At 37.7% G+C, this 21,627-nt stretch overlaps 1 long non-coding RNA gene across 1 annotated transcript in view; it reads left to right on the top strand.

Annotated features, from left to right (window-relative positions):
- Positions 1 to 2,558: 2,558 nt before the first annotated feature.
- Positions 2,559 to 21,627, top strand: part of LOC108504281 — a 35,038-nt gene continuing 15,969 nt past the window's right edge. The window contains exon 1 of the long non-coding RNA XR_001877054.1: positions 2,559 to 2,713. This is a non-coding gene — a long non-coding RNA (uncharacterized LOC108504281). The remainder of the gene's footprint in view (positions 2,714 to 21,627) is intronic.

The raw sequence follows: 21,627 nt of genomic DNA, 5'->3' as shown, positions 1-21,627 counted from the left end.
TTGCAGCTAATTGTCAGGCTTTCAAACTGACTCTCACAGTGCAAATCCTATTGCACTTTAGGTCACAAGACTATTTGTTTAATCTCTTTCCTTGTGGACTGACTCTCCTCCCAACGGGATTTCTGGAGGTGAAATTCAGTTACAGCGCTTGGAGGTTTTTTCCACTTGGCTTTGTATTGATCATATGCAAAATTGAAAAGATTATGCATGTTTTTATTCAAAGACATAAATCAATTCTTCTAGAAATCCAGAGCTATTTATGATGCCTAGCAAGCCATTTGATAATCCATTCTGCCTTTAAAGATGGAAAAGAAAAAAGCTAAACTGTTGATTTTTATTTGATTTCCCAGGTAAATCTAATATACTAGCCAATGGAAGACAACTCAAGTATCCAGTATGATCATGCCAGGGAGCCAATTTGAAGCTACCAAGGGCTTCAGAAACTAAACTGAGCAATGATATGGGCATGCAAGAAGTAATTATAAAAATTAATGGACTGTTATTCATCTAGGGGTTTTTTTAATGTTAATGAACAAATTAGTCTTGCATGTGAGTGTAGCACATCTGTTTGTGCCTACATACAGAGAAGCACATCCACATGTCACACAAGCTGGCTTGATTGCACTTTGCAGGACATATTTGTATACATTTTATCACCGTTTCTGTAAACAGCATTTTCTTTCAGTATGTTCCATGCTCTCTGCCTGGGTCCTAATGGAAGTGTTAATTAGAAGCGCAGTAGGGAAACAATTTATGCTTCTAAACATGTCTTGTGTATGGAGTTTGAGTAATGAGAAAAAACAGGCCGGAACATTTGTATGAACAGATACTAATTACGGTTTCTGAGTCTAACATGGCTCACTGTTATTGCCAAGAGCACAGCACAGAATATGAAAAAGACAGAAGATAAGAGATTTTAAATAATCAAAAAAAGGGGCCAAAGTCCCAAACTTCCATAAAAGTAACTTTAGATGTAAACCTGAAGGTAGAACGATGGTTTGCTTTCATAAAGCCTCATTTTGCAGTGTCTTTAATTTGCTTCATGTTTAGTATCTACTGAAGTCTCTGTTGGCTTACCATGATGAAATTCTGAGGTATCAGTGGCAGGATTTTACCTGATCATAATTCTTGTGTCTCAAACGTAGTTTGCATGTGCACCTTTCCACTGCCAAAAATCAGGCTCAGAAGTGCTCAGCAAAACCTTCTGCCCTGTCCTATATTCCTGGCATTAACTGAGAATCTATCAGGTTAACAGGATAGAACTTTGTATGATTAGCTGGAGAACTTACACTAACATGTTTACAGTGATGGATATTTAACTTTATAAACTAAAGTGTGCCTAAACGTGACAGTAAATTTGACGAATCACAATTTCAGAATCCCAGAAGGGGGAGAAAAAAGGAACAATAAGGAAAAAGGGGAAATATTGGAAATATAAATGACAAAAAGTAAAGGACAGTAGAAAACAAAAGGCATTAGCATTGCATGTGGTTTCTTATTGCTTGCAAAACTGTAGAATATATACCAAGGCTAATGAAGAGAATGGTTTGATTATTTACCACCTGGTTTTATTTCTCTTTTTCCACTAGACTCCATATATCATACACAGTTGGAGTGGAACAGTAAGTATATAATTTTCTGCTGCTTAAGTACACTATTTGCTATAAATTGAAAACTTTCAGCTTGCATTAACTTTCCATACAGCCAGACAAAGTGATCAGCAGTTCAGTCATCCAGGAGCATGGTGAGTTACTTTGGAATGATATTTTCTATTTAGTTGTCTGGTGCCTGTAAACTGCTTTTATGGAGTGAGGTGATACAGGCTTTGCTCTCTCTCTCTTCAGAGGTCAAATACATGATTCTAGTCAAATACATGATTTTTTACAGCTAGAATTCAGATTGCCTTTCATTTTTGTATTACTGTATTTTTGTAGGGTGCAGTTGGCTCAATCAAAAAGCTCTATCTGAAATTGAAATGAAATTTAAGAGGTAGATGCAGTGCATGTATATATATATATATAAATGTACATACACATATATAATGCCAAAAGAATGTTAAATTTGTTATTAACTAACTCTACACAAAACTCTTTTCTGCTTAGGTATAGGGGTTGTCTTTTTCTAATCTGCTCACTGTCCCATTAACTTGGAAATCAAGGGTGAAATCATGGGCCAGATTTGGACCAAGTGAAAAATCTTCTAAGGTCCCACTAAGGACTTCGATATCTTGCTTGTAAGGGAACCAGATGAATATAAAACATAAAATATTGCATCTAGAATTCACAGTAGGTCTTTGAAGGGCAAGACACAAAATGAGATTAGGGTTCCAGGAATACTCGATTTCATAGCAATACTTCAAAGGGAGATATGAGTCCAGAAAATAGATTTAAAAATGGAGGGTAATGAAAGTGGCATTTCAGGGTTAAAGTCTGAAAAAACCAGAGCAATCCTTGCTTGGAGCCACATCTAATGTCATTTCCTACTGAGGATACAGTTTGCCTGGTCAGGGCAATTCCCATAATGCTCCTGGTTTTTAAAGTGCTCTCTTTCATTTCCCAGTGGTGATGAAAGATAGGCAGCAGATGACAGAAACAGGTGGACACTGTCAACAGTAGCTTCTAAAAAACAGCTATCAAGGTGTGAGGTTTCAAGAAAGAAAGACAGGAGATGGATGGATAAAAAATGAAGATGAGAAGGTTAAATGGGAGAAAAGGTAAGTAAAGGAGGGAAAACACAGGAGTCTAAATGATCATGAAACGTTGAATGCCAGAGTAAGCAAAAAGAATTTATATCTTCTCCATTGTTCAGTTGTTCCAGCTTCTGGCCTCGTGGTTTGGGGCTTTCACATAATTTATTTTTTTTTTAGTGAATTATTAAAATGCAGAAACTCATCTCACCCCACTGTTGACGCTGATAAGGTAGAATGTTACACCAGCACTAGTCACCTGTTTCCCCTCTAGTCAGTGAAAAGAAATGGGCATTTTTAAGGCATGATTTATCTGACCTATTTTAGCCACTTACATTAGCATGAGACAAATTGTGGCGTGGAAGTTCTTGCATTTCTGCATTGCCTGGACCTTTCTCTGCTTCATGTACAAGCAGCTACAATAGATCAGATTACTTAGCTTTTTTGTACCTTTGCATTTAAACAGTTCAGTGGCTTGTGATAGTTGACTGTGAGTAGCTGAGGGTTTTGGCTCACTGTCAGTATTTCTCAAAGTTAGTAGAGTCCCAGGTTATTTTTTATTCTTCCATTTTCTGGGTAAAATCAAGCATTAAAAATAGCGGTATGTTTCAGGTACACTAAAGCATTTTACCCATTTTAAAGAAAACACTTCAGTTTTAACTTTTGTCAACTCTTGAAAATATTTTTACAGCACCTCTAAAATAGATTTTAAAAAATCAATTATTTTTGAAATTGAGGAGACATTCTATTGCCTTTTGAAATGTTATTTTGTTCTTTGAAACTCTTTTGCAAATTTGACTTAATTTTGGCTGGGCTTAAAAAGCATTTTTGGCTAGTTAAAGATTTGCAGGAAAATAAAATTGACCAGCTCTAATGGCCATATTAATCACGTTTCTTTGGGTTTTTTTTTCCAAGCTTGATCCTCTTTTGCAAAAGTCTCAGTTGTAGGCCTGTGAAATGATTGCTTGCCCTTGCTATGAGTCATGGCCAGGTACTGTGCCCCAATTTGCCTGGGCAGTAGCTGGCAGATAGAATGGGTCTGGCTTCTGTATGGAGCCCAGAGCCCTGCTAGGTGTGCTAATTAGGGTCCTAATTGCAGTAGAGGATGGGAGAACTGTAGGGAGGACCTGGGTGTTCAGGGTTTGGGAGAAGCAGATTCAGGGAGTTGATCGGAAGCAGCAAAGAACCTCGGCACCCAGCTGCCTCCTACACCTGCAGAACGGTTTGGATGGCTGCTGGGATATGCAACACCTGTAGCTGATGCTGAGAAGAGGGACAGACTACAAATCCTTCCCTGAGAAGAGAGCAAAGGCCGTGTCAGCAGGAGCTCAGCTGAGAGGGGTGATGGCAGTGGGCTGGGAACAGCAGGGAGCTGTGGGAGGGCAGTGGGAATTCCCGACAGTAAGGAGGAAATGCTCCCGGTGTTAAACCAGGCAGAAGAAAGAGGCTCCAATGAGTAGCCATTTGACATAGCTCAGACAAAGATAAATACAGGTAAGTGACTCATCTCCACTAGCAGCTGCCTACTCTGAAAAACTAAGCAATCTTTATTTTCCACATGCCAGCTTGACAACGCAGGGTGTTTATTTTTATTTATTCTAATCCTAATGTTCTTTGAGAAGTCACCTCTGTTTCTGTTCACACCTTTGCAAACAGGTCTAAGATGTTTCCCCCCCTGCCTCCATATTTTTGCCTGTAACTGTGTCTGCCAGGTAAATACCATAATGACTCATTCTTTGTGTTAAGACTTGGGTTTCCCCAGTTTTGCTGGCACTCAAGTGTTATTAGCATAATGTATTTTTAGTGAACTCTGTCAGCAGAGCACTATATGGCTAATCAAGCACTCATTGGGGATAAATGGTAGACTTAATATTCTTATCAGGCTACTGGAGCTTAGAAGTTACCGACCCTTGTTCCACTTATATCAAAGCCACTTACAATGCTACCAGCTTGTAGTAAATTCATTTTCTGTTCATGTCTGATTGCCTATGATGGTGCCTAGAAACAGAAAACAGAAAATGGGAAATGGGAAGGAATGAGGGTCCCTGTTGCCCGAGGCCTTAATGCGATTGCAAGATATTGATCACATTGGATACTTCAACCTAATCCTCACAGTTTCACCGGCTTTGCAAAAAATGTTTCTCATAAGCACATTTTCAATTACATTTCAACCTTAGTGATTCAGAAACACTATTCTTTAAGAGGATCTATTTAATATCGGTAGTAGCTGCCAATTAAACCAGGGATTTTATTAATTTTCTCTAGTATTTAATCTTGTCTGCTGTCCCAGTGAAGGCTGGACAGTGTAGGTCAAGGTAATGCCATGGATCAAACCCAGGAGCTGCTTGCCTCTAGTGCTCTGCCTTTTCCCCAGGAAAGGTCAGGACTGATTGCAGGGGCAGTGATGTCTGCCCAGGCACTGAAACTCACCCTGTGGTGCCTGCTGTGTCCTGACACATTTTCCCATTTCTTCCACAGTTTCCCCAGTCCTGCCACAGTTTCTCCGTTTCTGCCATTTCTGCTGCATCTCTGGCTGGGCTCCTTCAGCCTCTCCACATCAGTGTCATTGGCCACATCACATTTATTAATCTGTGTGTTGGGCAGTAGATTTGGCATGAGATTCAGTTTTCCTCTGAGAAACCACAGCCAAAGGCAAAGTAAATAATTATTTTTGATACTAACAGGAAGAATGATAAAGGAAGGAACTGTGCAGGCTGACACATACACAGAGGTCCCTAAGAAACCGATTCTGTTGGGACAGCCATTAGAAATAGTATAGAAATGGGAAGAACAAGTGTCTCATTCTGTAATTTTGGTTTTATTTCTGTTTTGGTTTTTTTTCCTGGTTTTCGGTTGGTTGGTTGGTTTTGCTGGGATTTGGTGAGTTTTGGAATTTTTTTTGTTTGTTTGTGTTTTTTATTTGTCTTGATTTGGTTTCTGTTATTTTTGGGTATACAAAAGAAGCCATAGTTTTCCACTGCTCTGAGATTTTAGGCCAACTAAAATTTTTTCTGAATTCTTATGTGCTGGGTTCAAAAAGTCTGTTGCCTTTCTGGATGAGATTTGTGTTTGTGCATGTGAGTGTCTGTGTATTTTTGGTCACGCAAATGTGGGCACATGTGTTTGTGTTCCTTCATACATATCCATGTGTATCCATGACTTTGTGTGTCTGTCCACATGTGAGCACATATCTTTGTGTGTTTTCCAAAACTTGGGCTCTGTCCCTGCAGCTACTTGTGCTGGATGAGAGCAGTTTACATTGAAATACTGATAATCTCTGCTCATGTCTTGTCACCTACCCTCCACAATATGATTTAGCTGTGTTCCAAAGTCACTCTTTTTAAGTTTGCCTATGCTTCAGTGAGATTTAAAACTATATATTTTGCAGAGAAAAAGGTTCTAGAAGCAAATATTTCAAAATGTGCCATGATGAGGATTTTTTCATGGGGCATTTCTAAAGTCAGTTAATTGGTCACCAGGTGACTTAAGGTAGTTAACACAACAGCCTTCTTAAAGGCTAGAGGACACTATACACATTTCTGCTGCAGACTTTGGATGCTTCTCCTTTGCCCTAAGCAAATCTGATATTACAAGACTGGCAAATTTTCAAATATTGATTGTGTTGCTGGTTTGACTCTCCTACAGTAAAGTCATTCCTTTGAAGGATGGGAACAGCACAGCAGTTATTGTCCTGTTTATCCAGGGCAAACAGCTTTTATCCAGCATTATTGGCTGCCTCTAGTTATACAGTAATCAAATAAATGTCCTAGTGATCTGAAGGTAAAGATACTTTAGGAGAAGTCTTAAAGGTTTCTGAGATTAAATAAGAATTAAAGAGACAAAATTATATAGTTATAAAGTGTTCTGTCTCAGAGTTCCTACTTCATCTGATCTTTGTCTTGGTTTATGTAAGTGAAACAATTTCTATATGGTCTTCAATCTGATCTTATCTTGGAAGTGAACTAAACTATATAAAGCTCAGTTTAAATGAATATTTTAAGTTATCAGTGAATACTTCAAGTTTAATGTGATTTATCAAAGCCACAGTAAATGTATTTCATTTCTTTAGATCACTCTTTTTGAGTGATCTCAGCCAAACAAATAAGCAAAACTATTCCAAAGTACTCTGAACGGGATAAGCAAATTACAGATTCAGTTACCTTGAAATAACTGTGTGCATGCAACTATCCCAAACAAGTAAGTAAGATAACTTACTCCTCACATTTGCTGTAGGGTAAACATTTGCCAACTGAAAACTTGAGACATTTCAATGGAGTATCAAAGACAATGTGAATGCCTGGTCTAGTTTACTGCACAGTAACTAATGTCTGTAGTTTTGCACTACAGGAGCCAAGACTGCCTATGATATGTATCATTAAAGAACGGAGTCTAGTGGGAGAGGAAATCCTTTTCACAGTACAATTTTATATACCTAATTTGTCAGATTTATTTAAGAAATTATTTAGATTTATTCAGAATTTAATGTATCCAATTCCCATTATATAATGTGTATTTGCCTTCTAGAATGATGATGATTTCATGAGTAATTTTTTTTTTCAAGGTGAGGGTTTTGTTTATGATTTTACGAGTACCTTCTCTTTTTCATGTGTTCTTTTCTTTTAGATGAAAATGTCAGTTGTCTTGAAATACCTCCAAGCCTTCAGCTGGCGATGGATGTGGTTGACCATAGCTGCTTTTATAGGCCAGAATGCACTAGGCATTGGATAAAATCTATGACTTAGCACCTGGATTGCAGAAACAGCACAAGTTAGTGATTTCACAGAATGGAAACAGTCACAAAACTATAAGCTTTGTATCTATGGGCTTCTGGGATTTATTCAAGGCAAGGATGAGCATTTATGACTCTTTTCTCACAGTTTGCCAAGTTTGATCTGCCTGAATATGTGTCAGTAAAGAAATAGTGCTGATTGTTTCGTGGTGTGCTACACAGTTAAACTTGGGGAGAGCAACTACAGAGGTGTGGAAGAAAATGCTGATTAATTTGATGATATTTCTGTGAATTCTTGGAACATGCACATGTAACTTAATGAAACTCTGTTGGCATCTCATTGAGATGGAGATTCATATGGATGTGAAGTGGTGTGCTAGCAGAAGAGATTTAACTGCAGGAAAATCATACTTAGAAAGTAGTAAGATGTATCAACAAAATGAAATATGTACATTTGTAAAACTAAGAGAGGAAGCACAACTGTGGGATTGGTCACTATGGTAGAAAACAGTGACAGGAACAAGCTCCATCCCTTTTCCCAACCCAGCCATTCATACTGTCTTTCAATTTATCCATTCCCTAGGCCTGCTTGTTTGTTGTGGTGCTTATGTGCTCACCAGGGGATCCCTGTCTGCTTCCCCGGTGTTGCATCCTCAGCTGTTGGATGATGTGCTGCACCTTCCTCTGCAGCATTTTGAAACTAATCCAGTTGGTCGGATCATCAGCAGGTTCACAAAGGTGAAGGGAACACTCATGCAGAGTTTTCCATTTTATGGAAATGAAGCTTGAGTTGACTTGGTTTTAATTCCATTTTAGCATTGTTAAAAAGTAATGATATGAAAGTACTGCAATATCTAGCAATGGGAAGGTGTTCCAGTGCATAAAACTTAAAGAACTGTCTCAAGCTATTTTCTTACAAAATCATCAAAACATATTATTGGTAGAAGTTGTATAGACTCTATCCAAGATCATTAAGAGGTCATTCCTCAAATCCATTCCTGCAGTGGAACTGGTTTATCAGACTTAAATCTGATCTGTTTTTTTAAAAAACCCTCTATTTTTCTTTAATAATATCATAGAATCAGCCGGGTTGGAAAGGATTTCTGAGATCATCAAGTCCAACTCTTTTTTTTTTTTTTTTTTTTTTTTTTAAATCCATTCCGTACTCTGGATAAAATCCAGTCTGAGTTTTCCCCGATTTTTTACTCCAGCCAAAATCTAGTCCGGGTTTTCCCCCATTCCGTACTCCGGCCCAGGGTGCCGGCACCCCGGAGCTGGCAAACAGAAACGGGGCACATGAGTTAGCAAAACAGGATCAGGCAAAGCCTGCCTTTCCCATCCCGTCTCTTCTGTTGAGATGCATAAGAAAAATGTGTTTATAGGATACATTCAAGAATCATTGTCTCAGGAAGTTAAAAAATATTTAGGATAGCTAGGGTGTTGTTCAGCTATTCTTTCATGAGCGTTGATCTTTTAGAAGCACTAATATTTCTCAAAGAAACAATTTCTCCTCTCATTGATTATGTGACATTTGGGAAACAAAGACAATAATTTCCTACAATTGTATCATGCCTTCCATCCAAATGATTCCTTAGCTTTTCACCAGTTTTATACTGCATGATGGTATAAACAGCTACAAAAACAAGTGTCTAAGGTAAAGGACAGAAACAAATTCAGATATTTATACCTCCTTTTCAAAAAACAAAAGACTAAAGACAGCTTTGTATTTGTTTAAGCACCTGTGGCTCTTGTTGACTGTGATGCAAACAACTGTCTCATTTGGGAAAGGAGTGAAGTTTTAGGTACATATAAAAAAACCTGCTCTTCAGTCCTGACTGAAATCCTGTGGCTGCTTAAAAGAGTCATGAAAGACTTATTAAATATATTTTTTAAAAAAGACTCTTAGTATGCTGGATCTTGTAGAGGGTTTTCCTAGAAGTAGGTGTTGTCTGTCAGTCGTCCTTGCAGGAGGGGTACTGGCCTGTGCCTGAGAAGAGGAATTCCATCCCAGAGCCTGGTACCAGCAGGACCAGCCTCCACCCTCTCTACACACTTTGGCGGGAGACATTATTCCCCCTCCACATCTTGGGCTGCAAGTCCCCCCCACCAGGGATCAGCTGTACCTACAACGGTGAGGGGATTTCTTATCTTCAAAGCACTGCAACGTCCTAAATTTATTTCTGGAGGTAAACCCTTTCAATTAGTCACATCTTCCCCAGCGTATTTGCCAGAGGTGTATTGTTCCCTTTTATGGCAGCTGAAGTATTCAGAACTTAGCCAGAAGTAATCATCTTTCATCTTTAAAGCATTCATCGTAAGTCTGTTTCCAAATCTTTCTTACCTTTCTTCCGAGAAGTTTGTTGCATTACATTTTTCACCCACTCTTTCCTCTCAGGTAGTATTAAAAAACCATTAAGATGTTTACCAATATTTCAATTGTAAAAAAAATATGAAATGGGAAGCAACTGGGTTTAGTTTATAATTTTTGGTATATACCAGCTTTTCTACAAAGGCTGCATATGGTGATTTAAAGTGCACTTGGCAGATTTGGTAACTAGGTGCTTGTGCTAAGGAGTCTTGCTTCATTTTCCAGGACTTCCATTTTTTTCTCATTAGCATGTACCACTGCAGGAAGATATCCTGCAATTCCCATGCAAGGAGAAACATGTTATTTCATCATAAGCATGTGAAAACAGGCCAACAAAGCCACTTGAACAGATATATTAAGTCTTTCCCTGTCACCCTCTGATCAGCAGTTTTCTCTTCAGGAAGACAATGTTGTTTTACAGGTTGTACACAGAGAAATCTCTTTCAAAATGGTTGTCTTCTTCCATTTTCAATGATACAACTGCTCTTATCAACTTGCTTTCAGGAGTTTATTTTAGAAGGACATCCAATTTTGCTGTTTTACCTTAGATCACTGGGAGATAGCCTTTGTGATTCTCTCCTGCAGAAGAGATTACACAACCACTTCTGCTGATTGGTGAACTTCAGCTATTAAAAATTATGGCAAAATATGATTATCTCAATGAGGGCCACACTGCAGGAAGATAAAAGGATTTGGGTGAAATAGTTTCAAGTGAGGTAGTGTGGCTACAAAAAGCAGAAGGAAGATGTTATTTGGGCACATGTATGTATGCTCATACATGCACATTTCTGCAGATTGGAAGGAAAATGAAGAAAGTGATGGAAAGGTTAAAGCAGATATAAGACAAGAAAATAAAGGTCAATATTTGGGAATCTATATTTGTTCATACCCTCCTTCAGTGGAAAAAGAGGATTTTTTTGTTTTTGTTTTTAGTATGACCGCTTAAAGAAATTTTGCATTTATAATTTTATGAATAATAAAACAAAATGAGCATTGCAAGATCAGTGTATTATTTGACCTATGCTAAATCTGTGGTGTGGAGTATGTGACACTTTTTGGTTTAGAGACTGGCTTTTAAGGAACATGTTTATCTGTAAATCCTCAGAAAATTTGTTTTTCATTCAAAATGAGTGGAAGGTTGTAGGAGAGAGTCTGTATGTCTGTGTATGATAAAGGGATTGAATTCCAACTTTAGGTTACACATAAAGCTTCAACTGGCACTTCCACAATGCATGTCCTGAATTCTGTTTGATGTGTATATCAATGTCCTTCAAATACCACAAGCTAAGAAAAACACTGCTAACTGCCAGGTTTTAAAATTCTCTAGTGCTGGCTGACTGATTAAAGCTACCTTGTCTATATGCTGCTATCATTTATGCTATTTAAAACTTAGTCCCCTTTTTGCTCCCTGTTTTCAGTGCTATTATCCACCTACCCTGTTTGACTGGGAAATAATCTGCATGAGAAATTCTTTTCATGGTAGATAGGTGGGGGTTTTTTTCAACTATTGCTATGAATATCGAGAAGATTTGGCAGTGGGTTTTATTTGTGCTCGAGAGGATGATGGATACGGCTCTATTCATATATTCCATATATGTTTATTCTTGGTGTTTTTTGCCAGGCTTCATGTTCTGTAAATGGAAAATTTAAATAGCAACAAAGCATTGAAACAGAAAACGAAGGATTATAAAGAACCAAGTTGTAATCAAATGGAGTATTAGGCAGAATGTAAGGCCAGTTGCACAACTCTAATGGGTGGAAAATATTCTTTTATAGATGGAAAGAAAAGGTTGTAAATAAGCATTTAAATATATACATTTAAGTAGAAAATATGGTGATGTTGCATAGGATGCTTTCTATTTAACAGGAAATCAGAGACTTTGACACTTGTCATGATATGGGAGGTTGGAATGTGCATTCATCACAAATATTGCCCCCTTGCCAAACATCGAATTAGGCTTCAAGTCTTGCATCTCTTAGGAGCCATCCCTCCAAACACAACCTTGCTATCTTAATAAAACATGACAAATAGGCAGCCTGGTTAATACATTCGAAGTAATATCACATTGCACATGAAACATCACAGAGAGAAGCACAGTATCACATGGGCAAGGACTCAATGGAAGTCTGTATTCGTGGTCTTTAAGGGGGAATTTCAGTGCACCAAGGGAGTTCTCCATGTTAGGTTGTAGCAGCTGGTAGTTCTATATTAGATATTAAAAGCTCTTACTATTCAAGTAGCCAAAGAGAAAATATTCTTGCATAACATATCTGTTAGATGTAAAAGGCAGGAAGTCCAATTCTTTAACAACTGTTTAATATTGAATCTGAACAACCGTTCAAATCATATTCTGGAATATTTTCGTGAGTTTAAGTAACCGAATTCCTTAAGATTCAAGATTCATGTCAGATTTACATAATTTACAAGATTCATAACAGATTTACTGTTGTTTTTAGAGAAGGATTTAGTCCAGCATGTATTTGCAACTCCAGTGTCTTGTAGCGTTCATCACAAACAAAGTTGTGCATACTTCTTATCGTAGTTCTTGTGTTTGTTTTTTTGTTTTATAAAGTCACCATCAACAATATGTCAACCATACACCCAAGATGTTCGTCTCTTAGAAAAAAATGTCTTTTTTGCCTTAATTTTATAAAATACTTGGAGAAATCTACAGATCAAAACAAATAATGAAGATCATTATGAAATAACAGTGGGCCTCCAAAGTCCCATTGCTGTATGAAATCAATTGCAACCTCCACAACAGCCCTTCACTGAAGGAAGTTCATTTTAAACTTACCTTCTGAGAACTTTTCATGTACTCAAACAGGCAAACTTCTGAGGGAAAAGGCGTGAGATGAGGTTAACAAGAGAGGGAGTGAAAGTGGTCTGTGAATAGGGCTGTATGTTAGAAGGTTAGTCACAACACAGAAAATGTTAAAAAGCTGTCTGAAGTCCAAAGAAATGTTTCTTTTGCTCTGTGCAACTGATGAAAACCACATTAAAGCTTCAAACTTGATATGCAGCAACAGTAGAATGCATCTCTAAACATATGAAGGGCACTGGGCTGAAACTGGACAAAGCCTTTCACAAGTCTCACCTTTCAGTTTGTTCTCAAGGGGATTGCTGTTTCAGAAACTGAAAGATACTTTTCCATATTAAAAAGGCCTTTTTTAACTAATGCCTTAGTTTATTGTTGACTCATTCAAGTGGCACCCAATAGAGCAACTGAATTTTATTTGGAAACCCACTTAGGACTTAACAGTTTTGGCAGTATAGCTTCCCTCTGGCTTTGGGAGATTTTTCTACAGCTTTTTGCCATGTAAATGTGCCCACTGAGTGATTCAGTTAGAAATTTCCATGAGAATACACCCTGACAGCAAGAACCATAGCTATGCCCCAGCATGCAGGTTCTCACAGGATGGGCTGAAAAGCTTTCTGGGAATCACTTACCATGCAATCTGATTACTTAAACCTTTTCCTTTCTGCATTAAATTTTCAAGGTGAGCATTTGTTTCTAAGTATACCTTGTTGGTTTTAGCCCCTGGTAGTTTGAAGCCATTTTCCCACTGATATTGAGTTGCTTGACACACTTAGGGCTCTTCCCACGTAGAACCTCAGTGACATTTTCTGTGCTGCTCATGATTGTCATACTTTGTTCTTAAACAGTAGGAAGTCTGTGGTTTTGTTTCCTCCAAGATACCAGCCTTACTAACATTTCTGTGTAGGTCTGAAAAGTTTCTTTTACAGTGTCTGGTACTTAACAGAGACCTATTTCTTCTAATTGACTAACTTTGCCATGCTCTCATGATGCTAAATGTTATTAAGATCTTATGTAGTTTGGGAGTATATGTATTTTTAAAGTTAGTTGCAGTTTCACTTCCTTCTTGACGTCTGGTATCCTAGTTTTATCTTCCTGCATAGAGCTACTTATATGAGCAAGATTTTCATAGATGAGAGGTTTGGATACTGTCTCTTCTGGGAACTGGCAGCTGTGGATATAATTGTGTGAGGAGCAATGGGGAGCTGGAAGAACTGACAGACTGAACTGGGTGAGAACTGCTGAACTCAGGGGACGGAACTGAACATTCTGTTTGGGGTCAGAATGGGTTGTCTGGAATGGGATAGAGAAATTTGTTTTGAAAACAACAGATAAAGAAAAGGAGAAGTGGTTTTGTTGAGAATCCTTTGATTAGTAACTGTGGTGTTTGGGCTGGCAGAAGTTCTTATGGAGGAGCATGACAGCTTTCTTCAGCATTTCATAATTTGGAGGAAATAAGTGACATTGACTGGGCAGCAATTTGTTGGCTATGGTATATAAACTTACTAGGAAACTACTTTTTTGTTTGTTTTGCATGGGAATGGTATGCCAACTGAAAACAGTCAGCATTGATTTCAGTTAGTCTTCAGGTGAATCTAAACTTCTAGAAAGCTGTACTTTTTCTGCCACTTCTGATAGTTTCCTGCTGCTGTTCCCTGTCAGGGCTACTTAGCCAAATCTATATTAAGGTGTACCCTGTATTGTACCTAAATTGGATACTGACGTAATTCTGTGCATGTATCTATTTAAAAGTACATCAAAAGCTGCTGCCCAGCTTATTTGAGACTGAGAAGTTAACAGTAACAGTCTAGAATGCCAAAGAACACACTGCAATATGAGAAGGAGGGGACCTTCTGTATTCCTTTCAGCATCATTCAGGCATAACCCAAAGGTGTCTGGCTATTCTCAGAAGGTCAGAATTTAGATGTGTTTGGTTCAAGTGTTTCTCTTCTCAACCACTTTTTCACATCATTCATGTAAATCTTAAAACATTTTCAGCCATGCATGAATGTTCTCTTTGTTACGGTTGCTGAAATGGCTGCAGCAATGTTCAACAAGGTAAAGCTTTCCTGAAAGTAACTTGAAGTATATTTTCACTTAACCTTGTGGAAATCACAGTTTAAATCCTATATCCTTGAATTTCAATTTTTAACTCCAAGGCCTGAGTATATTCAGTCTGAATGCTTCTTCAGTCCTTTACAGAAGTGAAATTAGTGTTTGAATCTGGAATTAGACTCTGTGAGCAGTTCAGATATGTTTGGATTCTTTCCTTTCTTTGGGTCATGTCCACTTCTTACCACACTGACTTTCAATGCTAATTGACTGCCTAACCTGATTTCAATAAATGATTTCCACAAACATAATTAGTAGATGAGTGACATATTTATACTGATCAAGGTACCTGTCAAAATGTGTTGTCATGGTGACTGTAAGGCCAGAGAGCTTTGTGAGACAAAATTAGATACATTATAGTGTTTTTGAGAGTAGTCACAGATGCAACCCATGACATTGTGTATTTGCTTTGCTTTATTTTTTTATTTTATTTTTTATGAGGGAGAATAAACCCTCCCCTGTGCTTCCAGGTGTAAAGCATAGAACAGGGATTGGAGGAAGCTTTGTCTAAGGCAAGTCATTCACTTGCTGAGCTTTTAGTCTCAGAAACTGCCCAGTGCTGGAGAGGGGTTCCCTAGGACCCAGTCGAAGAGGGGCCACTGATATGTCAATTAATTTGTTATTTTCAATATTAGTTGTACAGCTAAGGAGAAAGATCCTCATTTATGTTTGCTTCCAATATTAAAAAATAAGAAAATACGTGAGACTTTCTTCTGGAGAACTGTTTTACAAGAGTTGTTGCCAAACCACACAACTAATAAATAAGCAAAGAAAAAGAAACATCCTGCTAATGGAAAGCTGTGCTACAAAATGTCATAAAAATGGTGCTTCAGCAATGATGAATTTTGCAGTACTAAGTCCAAGGACATAAATTTTGTTTTCAGCATCTACAGATTATTTGGAAGCTCTCATTACCGTTGTGAATTTCATATTCTGACTGCTGTCACTTCCATTTGATTGTTGTTCTTTTATTAAAAAAAATGATTTTTAAAATGGGCCTTATTTACTATCTAGGTCATTAAGAAAAGTATCAGCTGTGTTTCACTGTAAGTGAAATATTCTCCTCTAGTGACAATAGTGACAATAAACAATTTTATTTTTTTTTTTTTAACAACAGAAGCTGCATTTCTGCGCATTGCCTCCAGTAGGACATTGACAACATGGCTATGACAGGAAAGATTAAAGGGAAATTACCCTTCATGGATTTTGTAATAATTCTCTTTATGACATTTATTTTGTTTAATACTGTCCAGAGATGGTTAATCAGCTTGTTTTCCTGCCCTCTACATTCTCTTCCAGTGAATATTTGTCTTCAAACCAAGCCTCATCTCCAGTAGTAAATTACCCAATTCTGTGTAATTGCCTAGGGGTGCCCTCTATATTTCTTTTCTTTCTCTGCTGTCCAACAAGCCCCAAAGAAAAAAAATTTAGTCCCTTCTCTCACTGGTACCTGTGGCAGTACATTCCTGCCCCTATGATTTTCAGTCTAGGAAAAGAAGCCTAGTTTGATGCTTTTCAGAGCAGCAAACTATTTAGCAGAAATTTCTATATCTGATTTTCTGTTGCTCCAATCAGAGGTATTTTGCATAATCACAATTTACTTTGGGTAGATCTTATATTATAATAATAAATTCAAAATGTCTTTTTTCCCCCCATAATTTCTAGAGGACAGTAATTTTTTAATACCACAGGTGAAGTTTACAAGGAATAATATTGTACCTTTTAAAAGATAATTTTGTACTTGCAATTAAATTCATAGTTACTCAACAGTTTGTGAGAAGTTACAGAGCAATGGTAAATTCACTGAGTAAACCTGCTAGGTTAATAAGTCATAAATGTCAATTCTTAGCTGGGTACTTCATTGTGCTTTTATCGTGGACTCACAGAATGAGTAAGATTGAAAGGGACCACACTGGGTCACCTGGTCCAACCTCCTTGCTCAAGCAGGGTCATCCCAGAGCACAAGACACAGGATTGTGTCCAGATGGCTCTTGAATATCTCCGGTGAGAGAGACTCCACAACCTCTCTGGGAAACTTGCACAGCAAAGAAATTGTTCCTCATGTTCAGGTGGAACTTCCTGTGCATCAGTTTCTGCCCGTTACCTCTTACTATTTTCTGTATGAAAAATGAAATACTACAATTAAATACATCCCTGCTGAGATTACTTTGTGAAACCTTGGCCTGCTAAAGAGTATTGTTGGTTCTTTATTTTACAGTTTGAGTGCTGTTTGCCAGCTATGGTGGATGTGCCATGGGAAACTCACTGTACAGGAGGGTGGAAGAGGAAGAAGGTGCACGAAAGGTGTTGGTTGCAGCTAAGGATCATACCCACAAAAGAGTTCAAAGAGAGGCTTACAGTGGGGAGAAAAGCAAAGAAAACTTTTGGAAGAGAACAGAGTTATGTTCAGATCCTTTAGACCAGGGAAGTAGCAGGTGGAGCTGCCTACCTGCTTTTTGTATGCCCTTTCCATCTTTTATGTCATTGCTACTTCAGTAGTATCTGGAGACCTTCAGATTAGGGTGCAGCCTCACTCTGCTAGTTCCAGATGAGCTGCTGAACAGCTTTTCTTGTAAATCCTGACACTGCAAAGCAGAGTGTTTGCCCTGGCTTCTTGGAGACACAAACCATAGTGATTTTAATGCAATTGCTAGCCTAGAGAAATAGGTTTCAGGCACTGTATCTGAGGTCTAAAAGGTGGAGAGAAAGGACTGGGGATGGAGAACAGCAGAAGAGAGGTAAAACAGCTTACCTATATCATGTAGGGTATGTCTTCATTGCTATTTAAAAATAGAAGAAGTAAATACAAAACTAAGAACAACTTATATAGACAAACTAGACTGAACAATCTTTAAGCTAGCAAGCTTGGACAGTGATAACTTTGCCTCTGTTTCCCTCGTATTCCTTTAAAATAAGAACCAGACAATACTACTTGGCTTTTCATAATGAGAAGTCCACTACCATCTGATGGCTATTTTATGATTCAAATGATACTGCTTTGTCTGGGACAACAATTACGAGAGATCATCGTATATTCAAGTTTAACTTTATGTGGCCTCAAGCAGCTTTCAGCAAAAGCAGCAGAATCTGTAAAGACAAATTCCACACCAGAAAGAGAGCAAACAAACAGAACACAGCGGTTCGTATAACCATGGCATCCTACTGCATTTTCATCAAAACTGAAAGGGCTACGGAGGAAAAAAAAGCCAAGGAAAGACAACTCTCATGAAAAATAAGAGGAGCAATAAGAAAGCAGGCTGATAAAATGAAGTATTCTTTAAAATAAACTACAGCACAGATATATATACAGAGGGCAGAAGAGATGTGACACACAGGCTTTTAAGAAACAGACAAGGAATAACAGATGTGCAGTGTTTTGCCCTGAATAAATTAATTTGTCAGGATCTTCAAGAGTTCTCAGGTTTGGTTTTTTGTTTCATTTTGTTTTGGTTTTTGGAAAGAAGGTTGTTTTCACAGAAAACACTGTGTGTGCATAACAAGTCATCTAAATCAATGTTGTACATTGTCTTTAGGCAATTATTTTCTCTGCTATTTGTCAAAGGCAAGAAGTAAAATCCAAGCAGTTTTGAACTGCTATTTTGTTGTAATTATCTTTCCCTTTTGAAAAGATACTGTGATTTATGATGCAAAATCAGTGCTTCAGGGTTACTTTCTGGCACTCATTATATCAGAGGGAGAAACAATTAAAAACCAGGTACATAAGAGACTGGTATATGCAAGAGTGTGCAGTGCAGCCTGAAATTAATTTGAAGACTGAAGATTTATAAATGCATTTTGTGTACTTGAGGGTAGTGCTAGATCTATTGGCTGCCCTCTGAGTACAATGTATGCCTCCTCTAAAACTTCATTATAAACTTTGCCAACGTTGTTTGAACAGTCTTGCAACTCGCTGTGTGTGTGTCTGTGTGTACAGTGTCTGTGTGCACACGGGCACGTCTGTGTGCTCTGCTCTCTGCCAGGAAGCAAGGCAGCAAATTCATAGGAGACAAGAAGGTTAATGGTGCTCCACAGAGTGTGGCTCAGGGGGAGCAACATTAATATTGCTGTCCAGAGATGTGAAAAAAAAAATAAAATGCACAGTGATAGGAGTTATTAAAAGTAGTAGCTGAATCTGCTCTTAGGGTTATGTTTTCTGAGTTCCTCTGTTCGGAAGGAACCAGCTGTGTGATTTTCATCAGTAGCCCTTAAAAACTTTCACAGCTTCTGGATTACTGCCAACATAAGTCCCTCTGGAAATGCTGTAACTGTAACTGTCATCAGCATCCTAGCCTATAATGTCCCTACTAGTTTGCTTTTTCCACTTGACCCACCTCCTCTCTCATTCCTGGTACATGGCACCGATGTCATGTTGCAGTCTTACAAAAATAAGGGAGGCCACAGACTTCTTTTCATTGCCTTTACTTGAATGCTAGAATATTCTCCAGTTGGAGTTTAGGGGCATGAAATTAGCCATGTGTCACTAATCTTTACTTTTAAAAAATGCTTTATTTCAGGAGAAGATTTTTTTGTACAGAGGTGAGAACAATGAATAGTTTGAAAACTACTTTTTTTTTTTTTTCTGAAGTGCTTGACATATTGCGAATGTGAGGAAATATTCACAAAGATTAGTTTTAGTCATTAAGAGGCTAAACTCTCTAGTTTGCAAACATCTTTCAGGGACAGGTCAGAACAAATTAAAACAAGCCCAGTTTTGACTAAAAAAGTGTCCTCTCTCTCTTTTGCATTCTCACTCTCTTTTTCTTGCCACTGGATACAGAGCTATCCTAGAGAGCTCTAGTCTCCAAAAATGTAATTAATTAGTTGTTGAAGATGACTTTACTTCAAGTGGTGGAGTAGGACCAACAACTTCCAAATCTGACAGAATTATTTTATTGTTATATTGCTCTCTAACTTCACTGGGAGTACAGGTTGTGATGTTCTTATTGATGATTTTCTCCATTCTTTTAAGAAGTACATTTTTCATTCCACCTTAGCCATACACACTTCCACAATTTAGGAGAGAAACTTACTATTTAAATATGCTAGTCAAAAATATCACATTACTTTTCCTCTGACAAGTACCCTGAAGATGTTTTGGATAATTTGGAGAGCAGTCAAAAGGAACTACATGTGCATTTCAGAACATCATCTTGATTCTCTTCCGTACAAATCATCACTAAAATAATTTTGTACACGTCTGTACATCTTATCTTTAATTTCTGATGGGTGCAGTTGGTAGCCTGCACATTTCTGTACACTTGAATCCATTACTAATCAGTATATACTCACTGATTATACAAGCTGCTTTTCATAAACTCCAGGACAGCTTTGAGAGCTGATGACATCAAAATGAACCAAAGCATTTCATTTTGATGTCAGCTGTCCCGCCCCAGCTTGTTGGATCAGTGGTCTGTGCTCATCTAAACTGGGCACCTTTTTGTCTAAGTCTTAGCATTCTCTGATTTTTCTTATTTAAAAGAGAATCAGCAGTAAGTAATCTCAGAAGTCCTACTGGTCTGATTTAGTAAATTTGTGTCAGACTTTTGTCTTACCTTGTTATCATGTTGGATACAAGAAAAATACTCCTGAACCCAATTATATCAGACCTGCATAATGACAATACACGATTGGCATCTGCTTTTTAAAGCACCGAATGCAGGCAAAATAACTCACCTCCTTCTTCTCATTTAATATTTGACTGACTGATTTCCTTATTCTGATCTTTGGTTAAGAGATTCTACGTTTCTTGTAGATGGATTTGCACACTGAAAAGATTATGTGCATTGTAATTCAGACCAGTAATGGGTTGGATTGGTTTTTTGCATTATGTGACCAAGAATTTGAGGAGACTAGACTGCCATTCATAAAGTAGCACAGGTTTTCTTTCCATTGTTGGAACTTGTTACATACAATTTATGTGTTTGAAATTAGTGTTTGTGCTAGATCTCAGTCAGGAAAAGGCAGTAACTTTTGACATTACATCAATTCTAAAACTTTCTCTCTTCCTATGGTTTTTAAGCACAAATGACCAAGTTCACTTTATAAATATTTGGTTGAGCACATTCTATATGGGAATATCAGCCATACAGCTGGATGACATACAGATTATTAGTGAGCCCTATTGCCCTATTCTCTATTCTTGTAATTTTATTTTTTGTTTTATATTTTTAAATGATCTTCCAATGCTTGCAGTCCATGTGGAACGTGTCTAGGTGAGATTATTAATTCTACTTTTGTTCATATTCCTCTCTTTCCTCTGCTCTGCTTTGAGTAAGAGAACACCACTTCAGGCATCACTTCATCCTTGTGCATATCTGTCTGCAACTCAGCCAACACTTCAGAAATCCTTTATCTTTCCATATTTTTTTTCTGACTGAAAATAGTTTTTGCTCTATGTTGCTCTAGCTTGCTCTTTTCATAAACCTATTTCACTCAGACTTTAGCTTGAGGCTTTGTCTTTCTCCTGTGTGTTGCCATGGATCATAAATGTCCATTTTGATATGGGCACTAACTTCTGCTTCAGAATGACTTCCTACAGGTTTGAATCTCTATTTAATGTATGGTTCAAGAAAAAAAAACGGTAAAGAATTCCAACAAGTACTCTTAATTCCATTTTCTTTGGTGAGACATGCAACTCTTCTTTCATGAGCATAATTGAATTCTAAACTGTACTGTTTCACTCCACTAGAAAATTTCAGAGGAAGATAGTCCCAGGGGTCCCCTCCTAATAAAAATTTCTTTCAACTAAGGACTCATTGAGAGCCTTGAGAATAAGAAAATATGGAAGTCCTTAGCACTGACAGACAGATTCCGGTTTTAATTATTTGGAAATCATTTTAATCTTTTATGGGTGGAGATATAGATGATAATTCAAGTAGAAAATAAAAACTGAAATACAGCCATGTTTATGCCA

This window comes from Lepidothrix coronata, unplaced genomic scaffold (assembly GCF_001604755.1).
Source record: "Lepidothrix coronata isolate B3197 unplaced genomic scaffold, Lepidothrix_coronata-1.0 Scaffold157, whole genome shotgun sequence".
NCBI classification, from domain to species: Eukaryota; Metazoa; Chordata; class Aves; order Passeriformes; family Pipridae; genus Lepidothrix; species Lepidothrix coronata.
This window is presented reverse-complemented; position numbering and strand designations above follow the sequence as displayed.